Source organism: Bison bison, unplaced genomic scaffold (genome assembly GCF_000754665.1).
Source record: "Bison bison bison isolate TAMUID 2011002044 unplaced genomic scaffold, Bison_UMD1.0 scf7180017864384, whole genome shotgun sequence".
Lineage (NCBI taxonomy): Eukaryota > Metazoa > Chordata > Mammalia > Artiodactyla > Bovidae > Bison > Bison bison.
Window position 1 is genome coordinate 11,929,857 of NW_011494956.1, and position 5,831 is coordinate 11,935,687.

A 5,831-nucleotide genomic window follows, 5' to 3' on the forward strand; every position below is an offset into this window, starting at 1 on the left:
GCGTTCAATTAACGTTCAATTAATGAAAAGACAACAGGAAGCCTGGATGGGCTGGTCCCTCTGTGCCATGGGGCTTCTCAAGGCCCTAAAGGCCCCAGAGGCAGGTCCAGGCGAGGCTGTCACAAGGGAACAGGTCACCCATTCGTCCTTACAGACTATCTCAGCTGTAGATACATACCTACCAGGGCCTGCCTACCCCAGGACACAGCCTTCATCTGGGCCGGAAGTCTGGCCCTCAGGGCCCTCAGATGATCCTACGGCCACCTATCTCCTCACTCAGGAGTCTAAAACCATGTCATTCCCAGGAAACTTCTGCTTTCCAACAATTCTTAATCCTTTTGCAGTCAGTCCTTTTCCCTAGCTCTCCCCAAGTGAGCCTTTCACATCTAAATCTATACAGGTCACTCCTGTACTTAAAACCCAACCCTGCTTTCATCTGTCTTGAAGATAAGGTCCAAACTCTAAAGTACTAAGCTACTTAGCAGACCCTACACAGTCAGCCCTAGACACAGGTTCCCAGCCTCCCTCCTTCCCGTTATCACCCCTAGTCCCCTCCCCCGCTTAGCCAGGGCCTACATCTCCCCCAAATGCTCCAGTCTGTACACCTCTGCCTCCAGCTCCCTTCTCCCCTGTGCTTTCTGGAAAGCTCTTCATTTTGTAAAACCTGCTTCAGTTATGATCTGCTCTATGGGACGTCTCCCCAGACACCCTGCTAACACTAAAGAAATCTCATAGCTTCTTACAGTTGTCCGTTTACATCTCTGTCTCTGCCACAGGACTGAGAAGGCTTGAGGGCTGGAACTGTCTTTTTTTTTTTTTTGGATCCTTAAGTCCCAGCCCAGAATCTGGGATGCAATATAAGAGTCCATCAGGAAATGTTTATTAGTTGGTCAGTCCATTGGCAAAATGAATGAACAAATGAGTGAATGAATGAACAGCAGGTTCTCTGTGCCCCAGTGATCCAGGCATGTAGTTGGGGCACAGGGAGTTAATTATTCTTGTGTGAAACCCTGAATAAGATACAGCTCCACTGACCTTCTATATTTATTTTTTCAGCACCAGCTCCTCTCAACACATCATACACACACACACACACACACACACACACACACGCAGCTCTTCCATCTCTCCTCCAGCTTTTTCTAAAAGAATCTCTTTATAAGCATTGACTCATAAGATAAAAAATTCATATATATATTCAAATTTATAAAGTTTCCAGAAGTTCTCAAAAAAACACGGACCAAGAATTGCCAAACAGTTCTGTGAAATGCCACACCAGGACAGCCTCTGAGCAGATGTTCTTTCTGGGGAGACCCAGGTGCCCTGCCTCTCCCCATCCTGCTTTATGCATGGGAGGCCCCAGTCCAGCCTCCCTTCCTTGGCATTGAGTGGACACCTGCAACTGGGCTGTAATCCCAGGTAAGCCGCCTACACACAGCCCAGCACCACCCCCACTCCTGGTCACAGGGACTTGAATAGCCGGGTGCACCTGTGGGCCAGGCAGCCACTGATCCGAGGGTGGAGCCCAACAGGACTGAGGCCTCAGCTTTTGAAGCACTGACAGGGTTGCCCTGCCGAGCCTGACCTATGACCTACAGGTGGGCACAGCCATTGTCCCCACAGGTCCCGACTGCTGTCTGTCCTGCTGCAGGGACCCGTGAAAGTATCCATTTCAGGTCCGTGCAAAGCAAAACAAACAGAGGGGCCAAGGGGCAGGGGTTTGTGTGAAGGGCTTTGCCGGGTGGGAAACCATTGTTGCAAGTACAGGTATAATCCGCGCCAGGCAGGCCCCACCAGCTGGCAGGACTCCACCTGCCACTGGGCTATTTATAAATACACGGCCAACCTGGAGCTCCAAAACAAGAGCCTCTGGAAATTAGGGGGCTTCACAGGATTGGGAAGAGGCCTCAGTATCAGAAACCAGCACCTGCCTCTCACTGAGCCTGTCAACCAGGAGGGATGAGGTGAGGGGTCCCTTCCTCCCTGCCATAGAGTGGAGGCTGGGGCCAAGCCGGGTCGGGCGGGATAGAGCTGGTAGATGCCAGAGGAGCAACAGTGGCAGACAACAGCACTGTCAGACCACCTGCCACTCGCAGAGGCTGAGGCAGCTACGGTCATCACAGCTCTGGCGACTGAAGGTTGCTGCTGACAAACAGGAGAGTATTTGTGAATGGAGGCTTCAGGGGAGTTTGTGTTATTGTGTTACTGTGAACAGGTACAGACCTTGGTTAGATTCTAATTGTGGTACAGCTGCAGACTCTCTGTGTGAACTCAGGCAAATGACCTAACCTCTCTGAGACTAGTTAATTCACCTATAAAATAGGCATGTTGATAACCAGCCTGGAGGGATATTGTGAGGATCAATTTTGTGCTAAATCTCTTGGCCCCACCTCCAGTCTCCTACTTCCTACAGTCCACCTGGCTCAGGCAAGCAAACAGGATTTTCTAAAACACTGAGACTTTTAAAACATTTTTATTGTTAAATAAAATACACATTCAGAAAATACTCCAAGCATCAATGTATGACTTAACAAATTACTGTAAAAAGAATATCTATGTGCTCCTCACCCAAGTGAAAAAAAAGTGAACATCTCCTGGACTCCAGAAGCCATCACAGATGACTTTCCAAACATGAAAGTGAAGTGTTAGTCACTCGGTTGTGTCCAACTCTTTGTGCGACCCCATAGCCTGCCAGGCTCCTTCGTCCACGGAATTCTCCAGGCAAGAATACTGGAGTGGGTAGCCATTTCAATCACAGTCATCCCTTTCACCCTAATACTATAAATATTTAGACTCACACAGTCCGTATGGCTTCTAAAGGCTGCCTTATATATTTTAAATTGATTGGTTGTTATGTGTAACTTAATTCTTTTTCATTGTTTTATAATATTCCAGTATATGGATTTACCATACACAGCTGTTATAAGGATTCTTACATCTATCGTAGAGCACAGTGAAAGGAAAAACTATTTTTTCTCTACACAGTCATAGAACATTTCTGGACACTCAACATGCAGGGGTTTTTCCCACACCAACCAATTCTCCAACACCAGCTTAGCGTCCTACAATTCAATTCTAATCCTACTTACCTTGAGTTAGTATTCAGTCCCATAGATTAAGGACCCAGTCCCACAAGACTGCCCCCACTTTAGACACCAAGTGGGTTACACTCACTCACTTCCAACTTGACTGCAAATCAAAGGTTCCCCGGAACCCCTCCTCAGATTCAATAATTTGCTCTAATGGCTCATAGAACTCAGGGAAATGCTTATGTTAACCAGTGTGTCATATGATAAAGGACACTGTAAAGGATACAGATGAATAGCCAGATGGAAAGGTTTATAGGGCAAGGTCCAGAAGTGGCCTGCACAAGTGCTGTTTCACTGGTGCTGGAGTGCCCCACTCTCACAGCACAGAGATGTGTTCACCAACCCAGAAGCTCTCCAAAGCCATTAAGAGACTTGTCCATGGATTTTTATAGCAGCTTCCTCACACAGGCATGACTGATTATTCACTCAATCTCTAGTCCCTCTCCCCTCCTCAGAGGATGGATGAGGGATGGAGAGCTGAAAGTTCCAAGCTTCTAATCACAATTTGGTCTGTCTGGTAACCAGGTCCCATCCAGGAGCTCAACAAGAGTCACCTCATTATAATAAAACATGCTGCTATTACCCAGGAAATGCCAAGGACTTAGAAGCTCTGTTATCAGGAACTTGGTCAAAGACCAACTGTTAGAACAAAAGATGCTTCTAATACCTTTATGGATTAGGAAATCATAAAAGTTTTAGGAGCTCTGGTCAGGAACCAAGGATGAAAACCAAAATAGGTATTTATTATATCACAATGTCACACACAGGCACACGTTTATTTTGGATATCTATGGGAAAGGAACTTCTAGGTCATAGGCTGAGTATCTTGCATTCTCTGGATAATCCCTCACTCTTTTCCTCAGTGGTTGTACCAATACATCACTCTTTTCGAGTGATATAAAGAGTTCCCATTGTCCCACATCCTCACTAAGACTGATGTTGCCAGATGGCTTAACTTTAGCTATTTTGACTGACTATCTAATTGTGGTTTAAATATCCATTTCCCTTATTATGAGTGAAACTGACCAGCTTTTAATACATGTATCAGACATTTGGATGTCAACATTTGAGGGGTACTAGTTTAAGTTCTTGGTTCAGTTCCTACTAGGCTGTTTGTCTTTTTCTTGTTGATTTGTAGAAGTCCTTTATCAGTTTTAGAGATGGAATGTTTGCTATATGTCAGGTATCTTCTGTTCTGTCACTGCATTGACAGAATATTCTGTTTCTTACAGTATCTTTTGATGAACTGAAGTCCTTGATTTTAATGTAGTTTTTCCCTTAATGTTTAGTGATTTTTATGGGCCATATAGAAAACTCTCCTTATCCTCAAAGTCATGAAGACATTGTCCCATTTTATTTTCCCAAAGCTTCTTTGTTTTACACTTATCATTTAGATACACAGCACATCTAGATTTTATTTTTGTGTGTGATATGAAGTAAAGGTCTAGTTTCTTTCTTTCTTTTTTTGATACCCAATTTCCCCAGCACCATTCTTTCTTGCTCTGCAGTATCACTTTTATCATAAATCAGTGTCTACATATGCATGATCTCTTTCTGGATTCTCAAAATCTCTTCCATCACCATATCTGTCTATCCTTGTGCCAGTAACATTGTCTTATTATCACAGATCCTAATAAGTGTCCAGGAAGTATTATATACTTGTTTCTTTCTATAAGATTGTGTTTGCTGCTCTTGTCCTTTTACATTTCCATATAAATTTCAGAATCACCTTGTAAAGCTCCACAAAAACAAAACACTTAGGACCTTCGTTGGGACTGCATTGAGTCCATATATCACTGTGAGAACTGATTAAGTCTTTCAATCCATGAACATTGTATGTCTCTAGTTTTTATTCTTTACTTCTTTATTTTCTTTCAATAATATTTTCTAGCTTTCCCTATAGAAGTTTTGTCTATGTTTTGTTAGGTTTGTTTTAGGTATTTTATATTTGTTGATATGTTTAAAGTGGTAGTTTTTATTATCTGTTTGTTGCTGGTACACAGAAATAGGACTGATTTTTTTTTTAACATTGTCTTTACGACCAGCTAAACTTTCTTATTAAGCCTAATGTTTTATCTGCAGATTCTTTTTGGATATTCTACACATACACTCCTATCCTCTTTATTTTATTTTTTTTTTTGTTGTTGTTGACAAAGGCTTTATTTCTCCAATATAGAAGAAGTTCTGAGAAATTAATAATAGTAATACTAACAGAATAGTAGTAACAATCAATCCAACAGGAAAATGGGCAACGGAAAGTGTTCAGATAAAAGAATATATACCTGGCCCTAAATACAAAAGGATGCTCAATTTTACTCATAAAAATACAAAGTACAAATTAAAACAACTCTGAAATATTTTTTATTCAATCAGATTAGCAAAAGTAAGGCTTTGTTATGGTGAAATTGTTAAAAGATGGACAGTCCCAGATATTTGTTTTTTGGGTTTTTTTTTCTAATTTTATTTTATTTTTAAACTTTATATAATTGTATTAGTTTTGCCAAATATCAAAATGAATCCGCCACAGGTATACATGTGTTCCCCATCCCGAACCCTCCTCCCTCCTCCCTCCCCATACCATCCCTCTGGGCCGTCCCAGTGCACCAGCCCCAAGCATCCAGCATCGTGCATCGAACCTGGACTGGCAACTCGTTTCCTACATGATATTTACATGTTTCATTGCCATTCTCCCAAATCTTCCCACCCTCTCCCTCTCCCACAGAGTCCATAAGACTGTTCTAT